The sequence below is a fragment of the Pseudorca crassidens genome, chromosome 14, assembly GCF_039906515.1.
Source record: "Pseudorca crassidens isolate mPseCra1 chromosome 14, mPseCra1.hap1, whole genome shotgun sequence".
NCBI classification, from domain to species: Eukaryota; Metazoa; Chordata; class Mammalia; order Artiodactyla; family Delphinidae; genus Pseudorca; species Pseudorca crassidens.
This window is the reverse complement of record NC_090309.1, coordinates 64,610,366-64,623,851: the sequence shown is the minus strand read 5'-3', so window position 1 is coordinate 64,623,851 and position 13,486 is coordinate 64,610,366. Positions and strand designations below refer to the sequence as shown.

General features: G+C 38.1%; 1 long non-coding RNA gene across 1 annotated transcript in view; it reads left to right on the top strand.

Moving 5' to 3' along the window:
• The first annotated feature begins 2,757 nt into the window (after nucleotides 1-2,757).
• The window catches only part of LOC137205690 (uncharacterized), a 149,346-nt gene continuing 138,617 nt past the window's right edge, over nucleotides 2,758-13,486 (top strand). Inside the window, exon 1 of the long non-coding RNA XR_010934259.1 lies at nucleotides 2,758-2,996. This is a non-coding gene — a long non-coding RNA (uncharacterized lncRNA). The remainder of the gene's footprint in view (nucleotides 2,997-13,486) is intronic.

Below are 13,486 nucleotides of genomic sequence, written 5' to 3'. Positions count from 1 at the left end.
CAGCAAATATATGGGTCTTGTTTTTGAATCCATTCAGCCAATCTGTGTCTTTTGGTGGGAGCATTTAGTCCATTTGCATTTAAGGTAATTATCGATATGTATGTTCCTATTCCCATTTTCTTTTTTCTTTTTTCTTTTTTTTCGGTACGCGGGCCTCTCACTGTTGTGCCCTCTCCCGTTGCGGAGCACAGGCTCCAGACACACAGGCTCAGCGGCCATGGCTTACGGGCCCAGCCGATCCATGGCATGTGGGATCTTCCTGGACCAGGGCACGAACCCGTGTCTCCTGCATCGGCAGGCGGACTCTCAACCACTGCGCCACCAGGGAAGCCCCCTCCCCAATTTTTTTAATTGTTTTGGGTTTGTTATTGTAGGTCTTTTCCTTCTTTTGTGTTTCTTGCCTAGAGAAGTTCCTTTAGCAGTTGTTGTAAAGCTGGTTTGGTGGTGCTGAACTCTCTCAGCTTTTGCTTGTCTGTAAAGGTTTTAATTTCTCCATCAAATCTGAATGAGATCCTTGCTGGGTAGAGTAATGTTGGTTGCAGGTTTTTCTCCTTCATCACTTTAAATATGTCCTTTAAAGTCCCTTCTGGCTTGCCAGTCCCTTCTGGCTTGCAGAGTTTCTGCTGAAATTTCAGCTGTTAACCTTATGGGGATTCCTTTGTGTGTTATTTGTTGTTTTTCTCTTGCTGCTTTTAATATGTTTTCTTTGAATTTAATTTTTGACAGTTTGATTAATATGTGTCTTGGCATATTTCTCCTTGGATTTATCCTGTATGGGACTCTCTGTGCTTCCTGGACTTGATTAACTATTTCCTTTCCCATATTAGGGAAGTTTTCAACTATAATCTCTTCAAATATTTTCTCAGTCCCTTTCTTTTTCTCCTCTTCTTCTGGAACCCCTATAATTCAAATGTTGGTGGGTTTAATGTTGTCCCAGAGGTCTCTGAGACTGTCCTCAGTTCTTTTCTTTCTTTTTCTTTATTCTGTTCTGCAGTAGTTATTTCCAGTATTTTATCTTCCAGGTTACTTATCTGTTCTTCTGCCTCAGTTATTCTGCTATTGATCCCATTTAGAGTATTTTTAATTTCGTTTATTGTGTTGTTCATTGGTGTTTGTTTTATCTTTAGTTCTTCTAGACCCTTGTTAAATGTTTTTTGCATTTTGTCTATTGTATTTCCAAGATTTTGGATCATCTTTACTATCATTATTCTGAATTATTTTTCAGGTAGACTGCCGATTTCCTCTTCATTTGTTAGGTCTGGTGGGTTTTTATCTTGCTCCTTCATCTGCTGTGTGTTTTTCTATCTTCTTATTTTGCTTATCTTACTGTGTTTGGGGTCTCCTTTTTGCAGGCTGCAGGTTCGTAGTTTCTGTTGTTTTTGGTGTCTCTCCCCATTGGCTACGGTTGGTACAGTGGGTTGTGTAGCCTTCCTGGTGGAGGGGACTAGTGCCTGTGTTCTGGTGGATGAGGCTGGATCTTGTCTTTCTGGTGGGCAGGTTCACGTCTGGTGGTGTGTTTTGGGGTGTCTGTGGACTTATTATGAGTTTAGGCATATGGGTGGGGTTGTGTTCCTGTCCTGGTAGTTATTTGGCATAGGATGTCCAGCACTGTAGCTTGCTGGTCGTTGAGTGAAGCTGGGTGCTGGTGTTGAGATGGAGATCTCTGGGAGATTTTTGCCATTTGATATTATGTGGAGCTAGGAGGTCTCTTGTGGACCAGTGTCCTGAAGTTGGCTCTCCCACCTCAGAGGCACAGCACTGAATCCTGGCTGCAGCACCAAGAGCCTTTCATCCACATGGCTCAGAATAAAAGGGAGAAAAAGTAGAAAGAATTTATAGAGGTAGAAATAAAGAAAGAAAGAAAGCAAGCAAGCTGGAAAGAAAGGAGGGAGGGAGGGATGGAGGAAGGAAGGAAGGAAACAAAGAAAGAAAGAAAAAGTAAAATAAAGTAAGATAAAATATAAAGTTATTAAAATTAAAAGTAATTATTAAGAGAAAAAAAAAAAAGAAAAAAACAAAACGGACAGATAGAACCCTAGGACAAATGGTGGAAGGAAAGCTATACAGACAAAATCTCACACAGAAGCATACACATACACACAAAAAGAGGAAAAGGGGGAAAAAATCATAAATCTTGCTCTCAAAGTCCACCTTCTCAATTTCGGATGATTCGTTGTCCAAAGGAGGGAAGGAAGGAAAGAAAGAAAGAAGATAAAGTAAAATAATTAAAATAAAAAATAATTATTAAGAAAAAAAGTTAAAAAAAAAGGGCGGGTAGAACCCTAGGACAAATGGTGGAGGGAAAGCTATACAGACAAAATCTCACACAGAAGCATACACATACACACAAAAAGAGGAAAAGAGGAAAAAATCATAAATCTTGCTGTCAAAGTCCACCTCCTTAATTTGGGATGATTCGTTGTCTATTCATGTATTCCACAGATGCAGGGTATATCAAGTTGATTGTGGAGCTTTAATCCACTGCTCCTGAGGCTGCTGGGAGAGATTTCCCTTTCTCTTCTTTGTTGGCACAGCTCCCAGGGGCTCAGCTTTGTATTTGGCGCAGCCTCTGCGTGTAGGTAGCTGGAGGGCGTCTGTTCTTTGCTCAGATAGGACAGGGTTAAAGGAGCCGCTGATTCGGCGGCTCTGGCTCACTCAGGCCTGGGCGAGGGAGGGGCACGGAGTGCGGTGCGTGCCTGCTGCGTCAGAGGCCGGCGTGACGTTGCAGGAGCCTGAGGCGTGCCGTGCGTTCTCCCGCGGAAGTTGTCCCTGGATCACGGGACTCTGGCAGTGGCGGGCTGCACAGGCTCCCCGGAAATGGGGTGTGGAGAGTGACCTGTGCTCGCACACAGGCCCCTTGGTGGTGGCAGCAGCAGCCTTAGCGTCTCCTGCCCGTCTCTGGGGTCCGCGCTTTTAGCCACGGCTCGCGCCCGTCTCTGGAGCTCCTTTAAGCAGCGCTCTTAATCCCCTCTCCTCACGCACCAGGAAACAAAGAGGTAAGAAAAAGTCTCTTGCCTCTTCGGCAGGTCCAGATTTTTCCCCGGACTCTCTCCCGGCTAGCCGTGGAGCACTAACCCCCTGCAGGCTGTGTTCACGCCGCCAACCCCAGCCCTCTCCCGGCACTCTGACTGAAACCCAAGCCTCAGCTCCCAGCCCCGCCCGCCCCGGCGAGTGAGCAGACAAGCCTCTCGGGCTGGCGAGTGCCGGTTGGCCTTGATCCTCTGTGGGGAAATCTCTCCGCTTTGCCCTCCGCACCCCTGTTGCTGTGCTCTCCTTCGCAGCTCCAAAGCTCTCCCCCTCCGCCACCCGCAGTCTCCGCCCGCGAAGGGGCTTCCTAGTGTGTGAAAACCTTGCCTCCTTCACAGCTCCCTCCCACTGGTGCAGGTCCCGTCCCTATCCTTTTGTCTCTGTTTATTCTTTTTTCTTTTGCCCTACCCAGGTACGTGGGGGGTTTCTTGCCTTTTGGGAGGTCTGAGGTCTTCTGCCAGCATTCACTGTGTTTTCTATAGGAGTTGTTCCACGTGTAGATGTATTTCTGGTGTATCTGTGGGGAGGAAGGTGTTCTCCGTGTCTTACTCTTCCACCATCTTCCAGATACCTGTGTACTTGTTTATATGTTCTTTAACCATCATGATGTTATGAGTTATGCATTATTATTATAATTATTATTGAAAATTGCAGCCTTGAGAAAGCAATTAAGATTTCTACTCTTACATTGCCCATAGTTACAAGAATAGGGATAGGAACTCATGTATGTCTAACTTCAAATCCTGTGCTCTTAACCCCACACCTACTGCCTCCTAACAGTAGATTCATTACAGGGAATCTAGACTTTGCTGCATTCACATTTTTACTGCTTCAACTTCCAGTTAAGGTTCTGGTAAAGAGCTTGTTGCTCAGAGGCAGAGCAAGCCCATATTACATTGCAGGCTATTGTGATTACAGAACAACCAACCAAAATGGCCAGGGGAAAATGTAAAACCTATAGCTAGTGGGAAGCAGCCGCATATCAGCTCAGTGCTTTGCGACCACCTAGAGGGGTGGGATAGGGAGGGTGGGAGGGAGGGAGATGCAAGAGGGAAGAGATATGGGGATATATGTATATGTATAACTGATTCACTTTGTTATAAAGCAGAAACTAACACACTACTGTAAAGCAATTATACTCCAATAAAGATTTTTAAAGCAAAACAAAATAAAACCTTCTGCATTGATCAGTCACTTGAAAAGCTATATCGATCAGTGGAAATTCCGTGTGGTTTGGAGCTGTTACACCTGAGTTTTGAGTTCTGACTTGGGTAATGATTAGTTCTATCAACTTGGGTAAGCCATTCAATCAGTTAGCTTTCTGATTCGTGTGTAGAAGGATGATTATAAAATAATAATTATAATAGCTTGTACTGAAGATCAAATTAGATTATATTTGTAAAAACACTTTATTAAGTGGTTTGTGGTCCATTTCTTTGCTGTTTTAATATACTATGTGAATAAAACTAACTTTTTTCTCCTTTAATGAATTTTTTAACATTGTGATTCCATAGATTTAAAAAATTAATAAAATGTTACATTTTTTTAACATTTTTATTGGAGTATAATTGCTTTACAATGGTGTGTTAGTTTCTGATTTATAACACAGTGAATCAGTTACACATATACATATTTCCCCATATCTCTTCCCTCTTGCGTCTGCCTCCTTCCCACCCTGCTTATTCCACCCTTCTAGCTGGTCACAAAGTACTGAGCTGGTCTCCCTGTGCTATACAACTGCTTCCCACTAGCTATCTATATAAAATTTGGTAGTGTATATATATCCATATATACACTACCACTCTCTCATTTTGTCACAGCTTACCCTTTCGCCTCCCCGTATCCTCAAGTCCGTTCTCTAGTAGGTCTGCGTCTTTATTCCCGTCTTGCCCCTAGGTTCTTCATGACCTTTTTTTTTTTTAGATTTCATATATATGTGTAACATACAGTATTTGTTTTTCTTTTCTGACTTACTTCACTCTGTATGACAGACTCTAAGTCCATCCACCTCACTACAAATAACTCAATTTCGTTCCTTTTTATGGCTGAGTAATATTCCATTGTATGTATGTGCCACATCTTCTTTATCCATTCATCTGTCGATGGACACTTAGGTTGCTTCCATGTCCTGGCGATTGTAAATAGAGCTGCAATGAACATTGTGGTACATGACTCTTTTTGAATTATGGTTTTCTCAGGGTATATACCCAGTAGTGGGACACTGGGTCGTATGGTAGTTCTATTTTTAATTTTTTAAGGAACTTCCATTACTGTTCTCCATAGTGGCTGTATCAGTTTACATTCCTAACAATAGTGTATGAGGGTTCCCTTTTCTCCACACCCTCTCCAGCATTTATTGTTTGTAGATTTTTTGATGATGGCCATTCTGAATGGTGTGAGATGATATCTCAATGTAGTTTTGATTTGCATTTCTCTAATGATTAATGATGTTGAGCATGGTTTCATGAGTTTGTTGGCAGTCTGTATATCTTCTTTGGTGAAATGTCTATTTAGGTCTTCCGCCCATTTTTGATTGGGTTGTTTGGTTTTTTGATATTGAGCTGCATGAGCTGCTTGTAAATTCTGGAGATTAATCCTTTGTCAGTTGCTTCATTTGCAAATATTTTCTCCCATTCTGAGGGTTGTCTTTTGGTCTTGTTTATGGTTTCCTTTGCTGTTCAAAAGCTTTTAAGTCTCATTAGGTCTGATTTGTTTATTTTTGTTTTTATTTCCATTTCTCTAGTAGGTGGGTCAAAAAGGATCTTGCTATGATTTATGTCATAGAGTGTTCTGCCTTTTTTTTCCTGTAAGAGTTTGATAGTGTCTGGCCTTACATTTAGGTTTTTAATCTATTTTGAGTTTATTTTTTGTGTATGGTGTTAGGGAGTGTCCTAATTTCATTCTTTTACATGTAGCTGTCCAGTTTTCCCAGCACCACTTATTGAAGAGGCTGTCCTTTCTCCATTGTATATTTTTGCCTCTGTTTATCAAAGATAAGGTGACCATATGTGTGTGAGTTTATCTCAGGGCTTTCTATCCTGTTCCATTTATCTATTTTTCTGTTTGTGTGCCAGTACCATACTGTCTTAATTACTGTAGCTTTGTAGTATAGCCTGAAGTAAGGGAACCTGATTCCTTCAACCTCGTTTTTCTTTCTCAAGATTGCTTTGGCTATTTGGGGTCTTTTGTGTTTCCATACAAATGTGAAATTTTTTCTTTAGTTCTGTGAAAAATGCCGAGGGTAGTTTGATAGGGACTACATTGAATCTGTAGATTGCTTTGCGTAGTATAGTCATTTTCACAATGTTGATTCTTCCAACCTAAGAACATGGTATACTTCCCCATCTATTTATATCATCTTAAATTTCTTTCATCAGTGTCTTATAATTTTATGCATACAGGTCTTTTGTCTCCTTAGGTAGGTTTATTCCTAGGTATTTTATTCTTTATGTTGCAATGGTAAATGGGAGTGTTTTCTTAAATTCACTTTCAGATTCTTCATCATTAGTGTATAGGAATGCAAGAGATTTCTGTGCATTAATTTTGTATCCTGCTGCTTTACCAAATTCATTGATTAGCTCTAGTAGTTTTCTGGTAGCATCTTTAGGATTCTCTATGTATAGTGTCATGTCATCTGCAAACAGTGACAGTTTTACTTCTTCTTCTCCAATTTGGATTCCTTTTATTTCTTTTTCTTCTATGATTGCATGGCTAAAACTTCCAAAGCTATGTTGAATAGTAGTGGTGAGAGTGGGCAACCTTGTCTTGTTCCTGATCTTAGTGGAAATAGTTTCAGTGTTTCACCATTGAGGACCATGTTGGCTGTGGGTTTGTCATATAAGGCCTTTATTATGTTGAGGGAAGTTCCCTGTATGCCTACTTTCTGGAGGGTTTTTATCATAAATGGGTGTTGAATTTTGTCAAAAGCTTTCTCTCCATCTATTGAGATGATCATATGGTTTTTCTCCTTCAATTTATTAATATGGTGTATCACATTGATTGATTTGCATATATTGAAGAATCCTCACTCCTGGGATAAGTTCCACTTGATCATAGTATATGATCCTTTTAGTGTGCTGTTGGATTCTGTTTGCTAGTATTTTGTTTAGGATTTTTGTATCTATGCTTACCAGTGATATTGGTCTGTAGTTTTCTTTTTTTGTGACATCTTTGTCTGGTTTTGGTATCAGGGTGATGGTGGCCTCGTAGAATGAATTTAGGAGTGTTCCTTCCTCTGCTGTATTTTGGAAGATTTTGAGAAGGATAGGTGTTAGCTCTTCTCTAAATGTTTGATAGAATTTGTCTGTGAAGTCATCTGGTTCTTGGCTTTTGTTTGTTGGGAGATTTTTAATCACAGTTTCAATTTCAGTGCTTGTGATTGTTCTCTTCATATATCTACTACTTCTTGGTTCAGTCTCAGAAGGTTGTGCATTTCTAAGAATTTGTCCATTTCTTCCAGGTTGTCCATTTTATTGGCATAGAGTTGCTTGTAGTAATCTTTCGTGATCCTTTTATTTCTGCAGTGTCAGTTGTTACTTCTCCTTTTTCATTTCTAATTGTATTCTTTTGAGTCTTCCCCCTTTTTTTCTTGATGAATCTGGCTAATGGTTTAACAATTTTATCTTCTCAAAAACCATCTTTTAGTTTTCTTGATCTTTGCCATTGTTTCCTTTGTTTCTTTTTCATTTATTTCTAATCTGATCTTTATGATTTCTCTCCTTCTGCTAACTTTGGGGGGTTTTTTTGTTCTTCTTTTTCTAATTGCTTTAGGTGTAAGGTTAGGTTGTTTATTTGAGATGTTTCTTGTTACTTAAGGTAGGATTGTATCCCTCTTAGAACTGCTTTCTACATCTCACAGGTTTTGGGTCATCGTGTTTTCATTGTTTTTTGTTCCTAGGCAATTTTTGATTTCGTCTTTGATTTCTTCAGTGATCTCTTTGTTTTTAAGTAGTGTATTTTTTAGCCTCCATGTGTTTGTATTTTTTACAAATTTTTTCCTGTAATTGATATGTAGTCTCATAACGTTTTGGTCAGAAAAGATACTTGATATAATTTCACTTTTCTTAAATTTACCAAGGCTTGATTTGTGGCCCAAGCTATGATCTGTCCTGGAGAATGTTCCATGAGCACTTGAGAAGAAAGTGTATTCTGTTGTTTTTGGATGGAATATCCTAAAAATATCAATTATGTCCATCTTGTTTAATGTATCATTTAAAGCTTGTGTTTCCTTATTCATTTTCATTTTGGATGATCTGTCCATTGTTGAACGTGGGGTGTTAAAGTCCCCTACCCTGATTGTGGTACTATTGATTTTCCCTTTTATGGCCGTTATTATTTCCCTTATGTATTGAGGTGCTCCTGTGTTGGGTGCATAGATATTTACAAGTGTTATATCTTCTCCTTGGATTGATCCCTTGATCGTTATGTAGTGTCCTTTTTTGTCTCTTGTAATAGTCTTTGTTTTAAAGTCTATTTTGTCTGATATGAGAATAGGTACTCAGCTTTCTTCTGATTTCCATTGCATGGAATATCTCTTTCCATCCCCTCACTTTCAGTCTGTATGTGTCTCTAGGTCTGAAGTGGGTCTCTTGTAGACAGCATATATATGGGTCTTGTTTTAGTATCCATTCATCCAGTCTATGTCTTTTGGTTGGAGCATTTAGTCTATTTACATTTAAGATAATTATCAGTATGTATTTCCCTATTACCATTTTCTTAATTGTTTTGGGTTTGTTATTGTAGGTCTTTTCCTTCTCATGTTTTGTTACATTCTTTTACGTGGTAGTATTTGCATATGTTTTAAACTTAATATTAATAGAAAATGTGGTATATTTTATCTCAAAAAGAAATTCTCTTACATGAATTGTATATTTTTCATCCTTAAGGAACATATGGGCTCAGAAATTCATACAGGGCTATTTCTGTAGTTTTAATTTTTTTTTTTTTTTTTTTGGCCAAGCCACGCGGCTTACAGATTATTGGTTTCCTGGCCAGGGACTGAACCCGGGCCATGGCAGTGATAGTTCTGAGTCCTAACCACTGGACCACCAGGGAACTCTCCACTAGTTTTCATTCTTCTTTCTATCTATATCCTGGAGACTTTAGGAAAGGGGAAGACCGTGATGCAACTCAGTAGCTTCTGAGGGCATGTGGCTTATTTACTAAGAAACCCTGGGAGAGCCAAGCCTTGGGGAGCTAGTTTCTCCTGGCACATTTTACAGACACATTTTAGTTCCACTCTACAACTTTCTCCTTCTTCACATTTCTCCTGTACCAATGTAAGGCCTTTCTTATCTTTGTACTGAAAGCAGATACTGAAAAATTTTAGACATCCAAACACAATCTTTGAAAATGTAATCAGTTTTTTTTTCTGCAAAAAAAATAACTGTTAGTCTTAATAGTTAACAGACTAGCTCTCTGTTAGTCTTAAATTTTTAATATTCATATGTAGCTGTACTTGAGTCTGAAATGTACATTCATTATAAAGTAAGTTCCAGCAAGGTAGGACTTTTTGTTTGTTTTGTTTGTTTGTATGTTTGTTTTTGGTTTTTTGGGTCTGTTTATTCACTGCTTAATACCCCAAAACCTAAAACAGAGGTGTTTAGCAAATATTGCTAATTAAATGAGAGTGTTTTAATTTCAAAAATAAACTCTACGACAACTACTTCTCAGAATTTTTCAGCCAGACAATAAAGAGCTCATACAGAATTTCAACCCAGAATGAGGAAATGCAAGCAATTTCCCGAGGGAAGCAGGTAACAAGGAAAGTGCAAAAACCTATAAGAATTCTACCTTTTTATTTGACATTAATGGAGATTAGTTAAAAATAAGAGCAGCTGCTCTGTAATAATAAGCAAAAAATTTCAACATTCCTCTTTCCATTGCCATTCTCTCACTCTAGTTTTATCTTTTAATTAAACCTGAACTTTAAAATAAATGTGTCTGGCTTGCTTGTTTATTAAATGGAGTATCAATGGAGAGCTTCTAGATTCAACAATTAGTATGCTATAGAATGCCTTTTAAAAATTAATGGCCACATCAATGGCTCTGATATTATTGAAGGTTCAAGTTTATAGTTCTCCTATTAGAAAGGAGCAAAAGAAAAATGTAGAAATTAGAGTGGTTTGATTTTAACTCCTTTATAGTATGTTGAAGTGCTCACATAGCTTTATTTAAGGAATGATTAACTTTTATTAACCATGGAAAGGTTTCCAAGAAATGTGAAGTTCATTATACTTTATACAATGCAGACCATCTTGAAACTTCTGAATTTGTACCTGCTGAATTTTGCATGTATTTGTCACTTCTATAATTGCTTAAAATCCAACATAATCAAATTCACTATATACTCTCTCAGTTAATCATATAACATTTGATCTAGCAGGGGACACTGTTTGCTTTTGAGGTCTTATTATTATTATTTTGGAGTATAATTGCTTCACAATACTGTGTTAGTTTCTTTTGTTGTTATATTCATACACATGTCCCCATATCCCCTCCCTCTTGACCTTCCCTCCCATCCTCCCTATTCCATCCCTCTCGGTCATTGCAAACCACCGAGCTGATCTCCCTGCTATGCTGCTGCTTCCCACTAGCCAATACTTTACATTTGGTAGGGTATATATGTTGATACTACTCTCTCTTCACCCCTGCATTGCCCTCCCACCCCATGTCCTCAAATCAATTTTCTATGAATACCTCTTTATTCCTGCCCTGGAACTAGGTTCATCAGTAACTTTTTTTTTTTTTTTTTACATTCCATATATATGCGTTATCATACGGTATTTGTTTTTCTCTTTCTGACTTCACTCTGTATCACAGACTCTAGGTCCATCCACCTCACTACAAATAACTCAATTTCGTTTCTTTTTATGGCTGAGTAATATTCCATTGTATGTGCCACATCTTCTTTATCATCTGTCAATGGACATTTAGGTTGGTTTCATGTCGTGGCTATTGTAAATAGTGCTGCAGTGAATACTGTGGTACATGTCTCTTTTGGAATTATGGTTTTCTCAGGGTATATGCCCAGTAGTGGGATTGCTGGGTCATTTGGTAGTTCTATTTTTAGTTTTTTAAGGAACCTCCATGTTTTCCATAGTGGTTGTATCAATTTACATTCCCACCAACAGTGCAGGATGGTTCCATTTTCACCACACCCTTTCCAGCATTTGTTGTTTCTAGATTTTTTGCTAATGGCCATTCTGACCGGCATGAGGTGATACCTCATTGCAGTTTTGATTTGCATTTCTCTAATAATTAGTGATATTGAGCATCTATTCTTGTGCCTCTAGACCATCTGTATGTCTTCCTTGGTGAAATGTCTATTTAGGTCTTCTGCCCATTTTTTAACTGTATTGTTTATTTTCTTGATATTGAGCTCCATGAGCTCTTTGTATATATTGGAGATTTAATCCTTTTTCAGTTGGTTCATTTGCAAATATTTTTTCCCATTCTGAGGGTTGTCTTGTTTATGGTTTCCTTTGCTGTACAAAAGCTTTAAGTTTGATTAACTCCCAATTTGTTTATTTTTGTTTTTATTTCTGTCACTCTAGGAGGTGAGTCAAAAAAGATCTTGCTGTGGTTTATGTCATAGCATGTTTTTCCTATATTTTCCTCCAAGAGTTTTATAGTGTCTGGTCTTACATTTAAGTCTTTAATCCATTTGGAGTTTATTTTTCTGTATGGTGTTACGTCATGATCTAATTTCATTCTTTTACATGTAGCTGTCCAGATTTCCAAGCACCACTTGTTGAAGAGGCTGTCTTTTCTCCACTGTATGCTCTTGCCTCCTTTGTCATAAATTAGATGCCCATATGTGCGTGGGCTTATCTCTGGGCTTTCTATCCTGCTCCATTTATCTATATTTCTGTTTTTGTGCGAGTACCATACTGTCTTGATTACTGTAGCTTTGTCGTATAGTTTGAAGTCAGGGAGCCTGATTCCTCCAACTCCGTTTTTCTTTCTCAAGATTGCTTTTGCTATTTGGGGTCCTTTGTGTTTCCATACAAATTGTAAAGTTTTTTGTTCTAGTTCCGTGAAGAATGCTGTTGGTAGTTTGAAGGGGATTGCCTTGAATGTGTAGATTGCTTCGGGTAGTATAGTCATTTTCACAATATTGATTCTTCCAGTCCAAGAACATGGTATATTTCTCATCCGTTTATGTCATCTTTGATTTCTTTCATCAGTGTTTTGTAGTTTTCTGAGTAAAATCCTTCGCCTCCTTAGGCAGGTTTATTCCTAGGTATTTTATTCTTTTTGTTGCAATGGTAAATGGGTGTTTCCTTAATTTCTCTTTCAGATTTTTCATCATTAGTGTATAGGAATGCAAGAGATTTCTGTGCCTTAATTTTGTATTCTGCAACTTTACCAAATTCATTGATTAGCTCTAGTAGTTTTCTGGTGGCATTTTTAGGATTCTCTATGTATAGTATCATGTCATTGGAAAACAGTGACAGTTTTACTTCTTCTTTCCCAATTTGTATTCCTTTTATTTCTTTTTCTTCTCTGATTTCTGTGGCTACGACTTCCAAAACTATGTTGAATAAGAGGGGCAAGAGTGGATATCCTTGTCTTGTTCCTGATCTTAGTGGAAATGCTTTCATTTTTTCACCATTGAGTATGATGCTTGTTGTGGGTTTGTCACATATGGCCTTTATTATGATGAGTTATGTTCCCTCTATGCCCATTTTCTGGAGAGTTTTTATCATAAATGGGTATTGAATTTTGTCAAAAGCTTTTTCTTCATCTATTGAGATGATCATATGGTTTTTATTCCTTAATTTGTTAATATTGTGTGTCACATTGATTGATTTGCATATATTGAAGAATCATTGCATCTCTTGGATAAATCTCACTTGATCATGGTGTATGATCCTTTTAATGTGCTGTTGGATTCTGTGTGCTGGTATTTTGTTCAGGATTTTTGCACTATGTTCATCAGGGATATTAGTCTATAATTTTCTTTTTTTGTGGTATCTTTTTCTGGTTTTCATATCAGCGTGATCGTGGCTTTGTAGAATGAATTTAGGAGTGTTTCTCCTTCTGCAATTTCTTGGAAGAGTTTCAGAAGGATGGGTGTTAGTTCTCTAAATGTTTGATAGAATTCGTCTGTGAAGGGACTGGTCCTGGACTATTGTTTGTTGGAGGATTTTTAATTATGGTTTCAATTTCATTACTTGTTATAGGTCTGTTTATATTTTCTGATTCTTCCTGTTTCAGTCTTGGAAAATTGCACCTTTACAAGAATTTGTCCATTTCTTCGTGGTTCTATTTTACTGGCATATAGTTGTTTGTAGTAATCTCTTATAATCTTTTGTATTTCTGCAGTGCCAGTTGTGATTTCTCCTTTTTCATTTCTAATTTTATTGACTTGCATCCTCTCCCTTTTTTTTCTTGATGAGTTTGGCTAAGAATTTATCAACTTTGGTTATCTTCCCAAAGAAACAGCTTTTGTGTT